Source organism: Rhipicephalus microplus, chromosome 2 (assembly GCF_043290135.1).
Source record: "Rhipicephalus microplus isolate Deutch F79 chromosome 2, USDA_Rmic, whole genome shotgun sequence".
NCBI lineage: Eukaryota > Metazoa > Arthropoda > Arachnida > Ixodida > Ixodidae > Rhipicephalus > Rhipicephalus microplus.
In genome coordinates, this window is record NC_134701.1 from 87,347,024 (window position 1) to 87,360,552 (window position 13,529).

Genomic DNA, 13,529 nt, shown 5'->3' on the forward strand with positions numbered 1-13,529 from the left:
GCTTCGTCAGTTTATCTTTTCCCAACAGATGAATACGAGGTTATGGGTGTTTTCAAAAAACTAAAGAAAAGTAAATCGGAAGATATTGATGGGTTAAAGATGGCCCTAGTCTGTCCTGTCATAGATATATTAGTCATGCCCTTAACATACATTTATAACCTAATTTTAGGCACAGGTATTTTCCCAGAACGTATGAAGCATGCAAAAGTTACAGTGCTGTTTAAGGGAGGACACAAAAATGATTTGAAGAATTATAGGCCCATATCTGTTCTACCATTGTTTTAAAAGCCCATAGAAAAGTTAATATTTATAAGACTGTCGAACTTCTTTGCGAAACGTTCGAAAATTACTCCAGCCCAGTACGGTTTTAGATCAGGGCTGTTGACAGAGGTAGTATTGTTACGTCAATAGGAAATTATAGTAGGTAATATAGAGGACAGGAAAATTACGCTAGGCATATTTGTTGACTTCTATAAAGCCTTTGACCGGATAAATCACAATACCCTCTTACAAAAATTGCCCTATTATGGCATTAGAGGAACTATGCTAAACTTAATCACCAGTTATTTGAGCAATAGGCTACAGTGTGTAAGTATAAACACGGAACAATCGTCTTTGCAAAAACTTGCTCAAGGGGCTGGCTACCCCAAGGTAGTATATTGGGGCCGTTATTTTTTATCACTTATGTCAACGACATTTTAAACATAAATCACACAAATAAATATGTCATATATGCGGATGACACTTCCTTTTTTTTCACAGGTGTGGATGTAAATGACCTAATTTCAGCAGCAAACACGACACTAGATGACTTGTATGCATGGGCGACTGCTAACTCCCTACAAATCAACTGTTAAAAAACCAAAGCCGTCCTATTTTGTTCAAAAGGAACAACGTACGGAGCTACTTCAAAACTGCACCTGCACGATTCTGTGCTTGATTTTTCTTCGACCGCTAAAGCATTGGAAATTGTTTTTCATGAGAATATGTTATGAGATTCACAAACCGCAATGGTAAGAAACAAGTTAAGTAAGGTACTAGGCATGCTTAGGAGATGTCAGTCATTTTTACCGACTACTCAGATGCTAATAATATACAACACGCTTGTTTCTTCCCAGTTACGCTACGGTGTTTTGGTGTGGTACTGGCACCTTGCACTCTAAGCAGAAATTACTCACACTACAAAACAAAAATGCATTACGTTCTATTGCAAATGCGGAATATAATGCACATCATGACCTTGTCTTTATTCAACAATTTCAGAGTCATAAGATTTGAAAACATGTATGAATATTGTTTACTATAGCGTCTTTAAAAACTGAAATTAACAAAGGAAGTAACAATCTTATCTCCATAGCATGCTTAGAGCGCAGCGCCTTGTCTCGACCTACTAGACAGAGTGATTATTAGAAGGTTACTCGATGCCGAACAAACTATGGTCTACAAATGCTGAAACATTCACTCTTCCACATACTGAATAAATTCAATTTATCATTTCGCGACAGGATATGTGGAATATTTTTTTTTACTGTCATGACGCAAGAGAGATTTAGTCATTTCCAAAGATTTGTTTTTATGTTCTTCTTATTTCTATTTTTTCGTATTTCCTCAAAGAGTGCGATCCTATCATCATTTCTTAAAACTTTATGTATGCAATATTCCTTATTGGTGCCACTTTAAACTATGTATTTGTGTCTGTTTAGTTGTTTCCAGGACTTTATGAGCGCTGTCACTTTTTCTTCCTTGTATTGATGGGATAGGGGCCAAGTCAAGCTGCGTTTTTATCGCACCTTTTTTCCCGCATTCCACACCACACATTGTATGGTGTAAAACTGTGGTCAAATAAACTTCAAACTTCAAACTTCAAGTCTAACGCCTCCAGCGATCACCACGTTATTTATTCATAATGACCATAAATAAATATGAAAACTTCATGCAGATTTCTGCCATGTCTTTCGCAGCATTTGACACGCACATTGCAGTAGCACTTTATAGTTGGCTATGCTGGCACACGTGTATGTAAGCGTGACATACTTTGACTGCTTAATTTAAAATCGCACAAAGTCTTTTCGCATTTCGCATTTTACTCTGTCGAATAGCTCGATGAGTTATTCGGATGTGTTTGGTTAAAATAATGCCGAAATTGAGCTATTTCTCTCTATGTAGCTCTTTTTGCAGTAACTTTAGGCAGCACGCAAATTGTCATCGGACTTGTTCACAATGAATATTTCAGTACTTTTAACAGTACTCGCGCAAAGCTAGCGCATGAGTCAGTTGAATAGCTTGAAATAGTTGTAGAACCACTTGCAACTTAGCGTGTGGCATTTGACGCACTCAGCAGAGTTACTGGCAAGTATTCTGACTCTATAAGCCGTGGTAACACGACATTTCAGATAAGGGTTCGTACACTCTTCATAATTGGTTCGAAAGCAGGTGAATAATTACATGGTGTATATAGATTTCTTACGAGAATAGTTGCCGCCAATTCGAGCTTCGCTTCCAATTTCCCAGCGATTCCGCAGCCTCTGAGGCTAGAAATATGCCTTCATAAATTATTTTTGTTCGTCATCTATAGTTCAGCATCCACAGAAAGTGTTCCGCTGCTAAAAAGCGCAAAACGAACACGGGCATACACTTCGCGTTAGGCCTGTTTTCCCGCGTATATAGGAGCAGCTTTTTCAACATAAGTTTTAGGTACGCTTTCAGCAACAATTGCGCGCCAACGTCTCGTGAAATAATTAGTTATGCTGCACAGACAACAACCAAGCTCGGTGAGCATCTTTTTTAATGAACGAGCAATCGAAACAAACTAAAATTCGATCGTGCATGTTTTTTTTCGAAAATAGCTATGTTATCCTCGCTATCCCGCTCAATACTTTCTCTCGGAACATACATTTTAACGAACAAGGCCGGAACCCCGTCTTGTAATAGGCACACGTTGTGCGCCAATGAAAGGAGAACTGACAAGTGACGCGCCCTCCCTTAAGCGCCGTACTATATCTGCGTCTCAAATTAGTCTTCATAAAGAAAATTTATCAAGTATATTGAGAATGTTGGGGTGTTGTGCACGCTTACGGAATTTTTTCAACGTTTGAGTGAGAGAACGCATGCTGCGCCTTGAATATATCGCAGCAAACGTTATAAGGGCTGACAATAACCGCACTTCAAAGCGACATATTGTACCTTCAGCAGTGCAGACGAAATCTGCAATCAGCAAACAAACGCCCTTGATGAATGATTGTATCACTCATATTACGACATCACTGTAAGAAGACGCGCAAAGCGGTTTCAACTCGTCGATAGACAGTTTCAGCTCAAGAGCCATGCGTACGCAGGCTGCCATTGGATTAACATGCGCACGTACAGATGATTTCTATAGGCGCACGGTGTCCGCGTCACGGAGCCTCCATCTACAATTATTATGCTCACAATAAAGAGTTAAATCACGTTACCAGGCATGCAGGCGGACATTTTGCGGAGGGAGGGGGGGCGGGCCCGGTTTGTTACACCTTTGCTACGCCAATGCACGTTACGCTAATACGATGAGTAAATACGGCAAGGGTCTGTGGTAGCGCTCCTCCTCTCCTGCTCGCTCGTTCTGCTTAAAGTGCGCCCTGGAATAGGTCTGAGGGCAAAAGAACTAGATATGCGAGAAGATGACTATATACGAGCGTTCTTGTATTCTTTCACTAAAGTACCTATGCCGATCGGCAGGTGTATCGTAAGCTGACATATGCATAGGCTGACAAGCAACAATACGACGTGACACCTTGCATAGTAGTTTTTTTAAAGGGATTCGTGGTGTTTGGGTGCTTTTACTGGAGTTAGGAGCGCCGAAAGCACAATGAACGAGAGAGGAGGGGTGTACCGACTCTAATCTACCGAGTACCTTACCGTATTTGCCTTCCGTACCTTCCTAGCTTTCTAGTTTCCACAACTATTTCTCGAACGCAGTACTACCAAACAAGCAGCGCACTCCAGAAACAGAGAGGAGGTGCCGTCGCCGCCGCGCCGAGACAGGCGCCGACGCAATCGTGTGCAGTGGCCCCAGGACACACGGGCACAGCGTACAATGGCGAACGAGGAACCAAAAGCATGCCACCAGCCGCGTGATCTTTGTCGTATTCCACACGCCAGTGTTGCAGAATGGGTGCCTCTATTCGACTCCAATTCCGTTCCGGGGAATCAAAACTTGCCGCAATTCCACTCCTCTAAATTCCTCGGAACTAAAAAACCTTTGTCCATTCCCACTCCGGGAATGGCCAGACTGTTCAATTCCATTCCTGTAATTCCTTAACGTCGGAAAAGCATATTAGCTCTTTTATTGAGTTATAATGAATGACCCATAAAGCTGATGTCAACCGATGAAACAAAAACTGCAAAAAAATTAAGCATTGCCATTTTTTGGGCGTGTTGGTAAACGGAACTTGAAAACACATTGAGAGCTAACATATTAAGCACATTGCTTTGTCGTCTGCCTTACGTTGTTTGTCAGCGCTCTATACGTTTTCGAGCGTTTATTTCGTGTGAACAAATATATACGTCTTGGAAAGGGAAGGATATCACGAATCCGCGCCCGGGTTTATAGCTCGAGTTTGCATAAGCACGCAAAACACGTTACCAAGGTCTAGGGCTAGTAGCTTGATGACAAATCTCGTGCAATAGCTCACCCTGCTGATTCCCGTAGGGGCATTTCTATCGCTACCCATAGTATTTGCATGATCAGCATGTTTAAGCGAATGGTGATGCATTAATATCGCTTAGGCTTGAATATGTCACTGCAAAAGTGAAAACATAGCGTATTTTTCTGCCGACCAAATTAGTGTGTGAGAAGACTAAGCAATTCTGCCAGATGTGTGGAGTGGTCGTCAATATAGAGAAAACTAAGATATGCTTAAACCGGAGCAAGACCCCCAAGATCTGTTTGTATCAGTTGGAACAAGGCACCGTTCAAGCACCTTGTGCTTTTGCATCGATTACGCAACACTGCACCGCAGTAGTCACGCTTGTCAAGCGCACCTCGCAAGCATGAATGGGATGAGAACTTGTGTTCGCCTGTGCGCAGGCATAGAATCTCTTCGTTTGTCGCAAATGTCTGTCGGGTACTAAACTGCTCATGAGATAAAATTCATGCTGTACCGAGAGTATTCGTCACTTTCGTGTGGGTGTATCCTTTGGCTAACGCGCACGGATAACTTATTCCTCCCTTCAATGTCTGCCGCACTTGTTTATACGCTAACTTCCTCTCGGTTTCTCTTTTACAAATACGCAGATCATTCACATATACTTTTACATCGTGCCTATCCTTGCCTCTGGCTTGGCTCTGGCTAACTGAAAGCGCATGCAGCTAGAGAATGCGTAGTGATCTTCGATTTTAATAATAATTATTTACGTTTAACGTCCCAAAACCACCGTATGACTATGGGTGACGGCGTAGTAGAGGACTCTGGAAATTCCGACCACCTGAGGTTCTTTAACGTGCATTTGAATCTAAGCAAACAGCGCTCAAGCGTTTTCACCTCCATCGAGAAAATGCAGCCGTTGCGGCCGGGATTTGATCCCGTGACCGGCGGGTTAGCAGCCGAGTGCCTTAGCCACTAAACCACCGTGGCAGGCCAACCTTCGATTTCATTGAAACATGTACACAGGCCTACACGACTAGTTTTAGCATGATATTACTTAGTAGCAATTAAGCGGATAGCAAAATACGTTCCTCTTCAATGATTCCTGCTTGGCGATGCGCACATGAGTATGCTCCGAGCCCAACCAAGTGAGGAGCACATGCGAAGAATAAGGATAACGATAATTTTCAAATTTTTATACTACTGTACTTTATATTCAATATAAAGACTATACTGCCCTATATGAATGGTAAAAACAAGTATTGCACTCTCTGATTTCAAGTACGTTCTTTAGTTTTATGAATATTTAATACTTGAAAAGCCTAAAGAAAAAACAAACGCTACGCCTGCGTGGAATGCGCAGCAATATTTGACTGGGTTGCTCGGAGACCATCTCAATAGCCTACAGATAAGTTCAGTTATAGCCACAGATGCTTCCGTTAATGCTGAGGAAGCAGGAGTGGGCATCTACTAAACAGGATTAGATTGGTCTTATTCACTGCGACTGCGCGATTTTGCGCCAGTATTCCAGGCAAAAATAATGGCAGTGATTCTGGCCATACGCGAGCTACCAACAAATATCTCTTTGGCTGTTATACTTACTGATTCTTTGTCAGTTTGCACTGCTCTGACAGCAACAAAAACATCGCCTTGTTTATTAGAATTCCATACGTATATACCCAGTCACGTTCGTGTTATCCGATTGGTTGGGGTGCCAGGTCACACTGGACTAATACTAAATGAAGCGGCGGACACACTGGCGTCAGAATCAATTCAGGGCCCCATCCTGAATATTACGAGAACCTGCTGATTATATACAATTACGCGATTTCGGAATTTCTGTATACGCCAGGAACACACAAACGCTTCTGTTCTAAATGGCGCAGATTTTCAGCACCTTAAGTTTCAGTGGTACAGTGCTTGGTGTGCAACAAGACAATTCGAAGTGACATCCACTATATTGCGATGCAGGATTCCACCTTTAAACTTTTATTTATACAGACCTGGTTTTGTTCCTTCATCTCATTGTCACTATTGTACACAAACATAAACTATGGAGCACTTTTTCACAGAATGCCGCAAGTATCAAAATTTAAGGGAAAAGTTTCTAATACCAGCTTTCCAAAAACACGGGCTTGAGCTGTCTGAAACGGTCCTACTCTCTTTAGGGGCTTCGGAACTAGGTCATTGCAACAGGGATATATATGGAGTCATATACAACTATATGAAAGAATCAAACCGGCTACCTTGCTAATCTCATAAGTACATACTCATTACTTATTTTCGTCTTTAGCCTATTTTACTATATTTTAATTATTTTGTGTCTCACTGCCGCGTGATTTATGGCCACTCCCCCGTAGTGGCTTGAGCCATTCCTCTTGGGAACAACCAACCAACCGTCACAGCGAAAGCTGGGAGAGCAGTCTTAAAAGCCTTTTCTAAACACTCTTTGGGTAAATGCCGCCACTTGCTGGGTACCCACTATGCCATAAATAATCATAATTTTTGTGGTTGGTTGGTTGGTTGTTCCTCAGAGTCCTGACGCAACCCACCACGGTGGGTCGGCCATGAAACGGACGGTACCTCATTTGTGAAATCGAATTGTTTCACCAGCCGGGTTGTAGGCCAGCATTCACACGCTATCCTCCGTCGTTTTTCGGAGAAGTGTGGTATCCGCTACACGCTTGCTAAGATTTTGTTCAATGTCTTTAAGCAGTAGCTGGTGATGAAGAATTATGCCTGAAGTTGGTATGTGCCACAGTAATAGGTGATCAAGAACAAGTTTTCTTATTTGTTGGAGCATTGAACGACCGACACGTTACGCAATTCACATTGTGTGACGCCTGGTTGTTCGTTCGATGTTCCAAAACGCTTTATTACTCATTAAAACAATTTCTCTCTCAACATCAATCCTGCCTAAGAGCAGCATCGGTAGCTTGCAGCTTTCCGGGTTTAAAACAGGCCACCCACAATTTAATTCATTTTCATGGGCTCAAAAATATTTCTACAAGACCAACACGTCAGGCAATCGGTCACTAGTTCTTTGGTAACCACCACGTCGTAAAACGTGCTTAGGTGTCCCCGTGATTCTTGAAGGCTGCAATGACAAGCAGTGCAATTTGAAAAAAAAAAAGGGAGCTTCATTTTGGTTTTAATCGCCGAAATTTTACAAGCAAATTTTATGAGCTCAATGGGCGTTTCACCATTTAGTTTTCTAAAACCAGAAATTTGAATGACAGCTGCTAAGTCTTTAAAGAAAGAGAAAGAAATGCGATGATATTGCACATACCTATGGGTGTGAGTTTCGCTTCAGAAACATGAGCTGCTCGAAAGAAGTACTTGACAGCCGGTTTTGCTTCACTGTCATCATCAGGGATGCCTTATAAAAAACGTGTTCCACGTCAGTCACGCTGAAAACTGCCCTTGCGATGTGGGAAAGCAGAAGAAAGCGGCTTTTGTTCGCTTTTCAATAGCACAGGAGCTTTACCGTGTCTGCACAAGTTCCCTTTGCAAGATAAAGCGAAATTTTTCCTGAAGTGGATCCAGGCATATTGTCGTGGTGGGCACGATCACTTTGCCTGATATTTTTTTAAAACATCAATTTTCTTGATTCTGCTTCAGTGTCTGCATTCGCGACGGTGCTGGCGCTGTCCTGCCCTAAAAAAAAAGTGTCCCCTCCCCAGAACAGCAGAACGCATCTGTTCGGGTGTTGCAGATGAACACCACGAACAGGCACTGTGCCGTGCTCCCTACCGGGCTTCAGAAATTAGGTGTCTTTTTCCTCTTCTAACCACTACCGCCACCACACCACGAACACTTGAACCGTGGGTCTAGGACGGCTCCCACAAAAAAAAAACAAAAAAAACAGTCAGCCCACGTGCTTGCGAACCGCTTTTCCAGGCTACGTTGTAGGTCTTTAGCTGACTATTTGCTAAGAAGTGCGCCTGTGCCTTTGTTTAAGGTTTCCGCGAGGCAAACTTCGATATTTCACCACGCGGGAAGTAAAAGCCCGACTGTCTCATGTATTTCCTGCAGCAACTCCGTCGCTTCCTTTACTGGGCAGAGAAGCTCAATCAAGTCTGTCACCAGCCTCAGTTCATATTTATACAGTTTAGCCTTCTTGCACGAGTGCAGGGTTTCCGTCAGGTCTGGATGACTGGAAAGAGTGGTAACAAGTTTCCTCATGATTCGAAGCTGCGAGTTCCACCTCGTTGCGTTGTGAGATTCCAAATGCAGACTGGCCCCATTAAACACTTATTCCATGTCGGCGGTGCTGTTGCGTATAGATGCAACGTAAAATAACACCAGAAACTCCCACGGCTACTAGCACACTTCTTTCACGAGGTACTGCACGGTAGGGAGGTTGTGTAATATAGACATGCGTGGGAAAAGATGCAATAATTCTCGAGGTTCTCACGCGCCATAGGCACCATTTGATTACAAGGAATGAGACACATCGTAGCGAAGGGCTTCGAATTTTTCGACTGCCTTGGGTACTTTAACATGTACCCGAATGTATGTAGTACATTCACTTATAGCATTTAGTCTTCTTTGAAATGCACTCGGCACGACCAGAATCCAGCTTTCATTTGTAGGCTCAACGCAGCTAAACACAGTAACCCTTGTATCGCCAAGGCGGCTTGAAAGTGAATGAACATTTCTCCAGTTGGACTTAAGAAAGATGTATCTACGTGAGTGTGCACAAGTAATTGTAAGACGTGGTCATAGGAAAAAATAAATGGCTATGAGTGTGAGCGGACATGTCAACTTGAGTGAGTTCTGGGAAGTCCGAGTTCACGTGAATGAAGCTCTCCATGATATGGCGCGAGCGCGAACATTCGCGTAGGCGTACGAACGTGAGTTCCAGCGTTTGTCTCAATACTAATATCGATGAATATTAGTGTATATGAGAATAAGGGCGAGTGAACACTTCTGAATATGAGTAGACGCGAAATTGGTATATGAGTGGCTGAGTATGAAAACTAGTTTTTTGCTGATCTCCTATGTCACTTGTGCTAATTAAACTAATTAGCATTTCCGAGGGCGAGAATCGCTAAGTTTCTTCAACTTCGTTATTAGATTTGAAAAAATAAAAAAAGCGAGCAATAGCACAGTGAATACAATGTTACTTCACGAGCTCTTCTTGGCAACACATGCACAGAAATAATATGCTGTTTTCTGTGCTGTTCATCCTGTTTTGTGTTACATATTTCACTTCACTAGATATGCACTAGTTCAGTATATTTGTACAGAGACTGTTTGGTTATGCGTAATTGGTTATGTGCGACACCCACCACATGACTGCAATAACACAACACGAACAGAGAACCGATTGGGACCTCTCTAGTAGTCTTTTTGAAGTTGAATTTGAACACGATCTGGTTCTATTGCCTTAAAAGGATGCACTACGTGACACAGACGTAAATATCAATATGATGAAAATGGGTGAACTGCACTTTTCTTTCATCAATGACAAGAAGTTTCGAAGTACTCAGTTCGTACTCACCAAGGTTTGCTCGTCCTTTACACTGTGTGCAAACACAGCGTGGACTAGCTCGTCGTAAGAACCCGTAGGCAGCACAACTTTCTTTTGCTCGCTTGTCGCTAAACGCACCACGCATGCCACGGCCGCCATGCTTCTAAAACTTAGCACACGCACTAATACAGTAGCACAAGCAAACGCCGCCACGGAATGAGAATTTGCACCACGAAGTGATTTGCGCGCTAAATAAAGATGTTGTTATGCGGTGACCCAGCGTTGCCACGCTAGAATCATCTCACCTCTAAGGTGTAAGAAAGCACCTGCTTCGAAAACTTTAGTAACTCAATATAACATTAAAAAATAATTTCTCGGACGTATATTTAGCTATTTTCAACCATGGTACTTGACAGTGTTGTACTGTTAACTTTGACACGAAATCATCGTCACAGCGTTGCCAACATTCACCACTGCATCCACTGCGCACGAGTGCATCATAACGCATCTGATCTGCAGCACCTTCAGTGAGCGCCCTGCCAGATTACTGTTAATCTGAGCCGCCGCAACGGTAAGTTACAGAGTTACTCCGCTTTCTTCATACTATAATGGTGAAAACCAGTGGCTGCATTTCTATAAAATTACAATAAAGCAGCAGCGGTATTTTCCCGCGGAAAGCCCGTGCCCCTTAGGTGTTCCAGCGTTTCAGCTGTTGCCTCGAATTACTACTTGAGCATCTTATCAGCTCAGCTCACAAGAGGGCTACGTCGAGAGCTTATCGCTACGCATTCGTTACAGGTTATATACCAGTTATCTGCCTGCTAATAGTTTTAAATTCGGAAAAAATATCAAACCTTCGACCCCCACCCCCGGTTACGTCAATGTATGGGGCCGAGTTTACGCCCCCCTCCCCTTTTACGTGGCTAGTAGGGTGCCTCGCCGCCTAGTGCCGTTGTCATATTCAATGTAAGGAGCAGAACTTGCGCCTCCCTCTTAGATGACTTGGGGGAGCGGCCGCCCCATCTGTCCCCCTTGTGCCCACACCTATGTGAGGAAGGGTTACAGAATAGGGCTCGGTGCTACCGTGCTTGGCCTGTGTCATGCAGTCTATTTTTTTCTATCTAGTTTTTACCTTTGTTTCATTTCATTTATTTTCTCTCAATGCACAAGGCGTTACAGAGAGGAGTGGTGAAAAAACAAGTAACAATCTGTACAAACAAATGGAGCATGTTTAAAAAGGGTATGCGTTTATGGTACTCTTGAAGTTGGCCGGGTCAGTGATGGATGCGATGGAAGCGGGAAGGTGATTCCAGTCCGTGCTTGTTTTGGGCACGAATGAATTAAAACGGAGGTTTGTACGGCTGCTTGTAATTCCAACTTTGAAGTGGTGATTGCTGCGGGATGAAATGCAGGATGGCGGCAAAAAAAGCGAGTTACTTAGTGAGTGCATGGTATGGTACAACTTGTGGAAGAGGCACAAGCGCGAGATTTCGCGTCGAAATGATAGGCTAGGTAGGTTTAAGGTTGACTTCATATGGGTTACGCTTGCTGTACGGGAATAGTTCGACAAAATGAAACGAGCGGCACGAATTTGAATTGCTTCGATGCTACTGATATGGATGTTTACGTGGGGATCCCATACAGATGATGAATATTCTAGCTTTGGTCGGACTAATTTTTTTCATCTGGCTTTATGTGCCGCTACTGCAAGGCAGAAAGCAATGAGATCAATGATAAATGGCATGAAGAAGAGTTTGTCATGAGGACAAAGCAATGGCACAGTCGTCACGTTGAGCTTGGCAAGCAGGATCCAATTTTAAGTACTGCATATGGCGATACTGGTGAGAGCTACCTGAGCTCTCGGAGTTCGTTTGATGTCACGCAAGGCTTGCCACCAGACATAATGCCCGACCTTCACGAAGGCGTGATCCCTTTCATCCTGAAACAGGTAGTCGGGGCCATTGTATCAAGAGGATTTTCGACTTTGGAGCAAATAAACGAGCGACTTGCCAAATTTTCATTCAATCGGGGGACAAAAAGTCTCGGTTGCCCCCTTCGTCACGTGCAGCAGTTTTTGGAAAAAACGCCCTAAAAGGGCAGCTGCTGAAAAGCTTTGGTTTTTTTTTCTCGTTTCTTCTCTTTTATTGTGGGTGACAAAGTGCCAATAGACAAGCCTGCGTATAAAGTATAGCTTGAACTGCGTGCTATCGTGGACATCATTCTTGCTCCACAGGTGTCCAAAGGTGCTGCTGCATATCTGAAAGTGTGCATTGAGGACTTTTATGTAGCATTTAAGAAAACTTTTCGAAATGTCAACATTATACCGCTGATGCACTATATTATTCACTATCCTAGCATTCTCCTTTCATATGGCCCTCTTAGTAGACTGTCCTGTATGCGGTTCGAAGCAAAACATCAATTTTTTAAGTCTCTCAGCAGGAAAATGCGCAACTTCAAAACTATTTCTGCAACACTAAGTCGCCGACACCAAATGCATCTTATGTTTGCTTTGACACAACCTCATGAACCACTGATTGTTAAAAACAGCCAAGCCAGGGATTTAAACATGTTGCCTGGCCTTTCGAAAGACAGACTACAGGAACTCTCTTTGAATATGACAGATATGCAGTGTGTGGATTCAATTACTGTCTCTGGAAGGACACTATCTGTGGGTGCTGTGGTACCTTTGCTTGTACCTGATGACTGTCTGCCAGAATTCACCAAAATTACACTCATTGTTGTACATCCACTGAAAATGTTCGTATTTGCCTCTATCCTTGAGACAAAATATTTCGATGAACATTTTCATGCTTTTGTTGTTGAAAGCTCAACTCACCATGTAATTATCGAAAATGCTGGTCCCTGCGGAGAGTTTCATGACCTGTTGCACTTATATGAAATTGGAGGCAATAAGTATGTAAGCCCTCGTTAATCTTTTTTACAGACTCAGATGAGTAACACTTCTGCACTTCATGTGCAATCCTGTCCCCCTATGAGCAGTCAAGGTATTTTAAGTTCATTTTGTTCACTGGACTACTTTCTTTACAGTTCGCTGTTTTCTCACATTGCTACTAGAGGTTCCGTGGTAAACATTGACGCCTTTTTTAGAATGTGTTGTGACAGTTTTTCATGTCATCCTAAAATGAATTAGTTATTACAAGTTATTGCTTCTGACTTCACTGCTAGAAGCTTCATAATTCATAAAATACAAGCAGAGTTACATGGATTTGGTGCACGTCTTCACCGCTTTTTTTCCCCAGCAAAAGCACGAAAACCTACACGAGGGTGAGGATCATGACCTTGGGCCCTGTATTTTTTGTTTCTTTAAACATGCAACTCACTTTCACTGTGTGTCCTAATTTGATTCTATACTGCGTGTAGTTCTAGCGTGATAGAGCCCAATGTGGGTTCATCACAGGATCAGGCAGTTG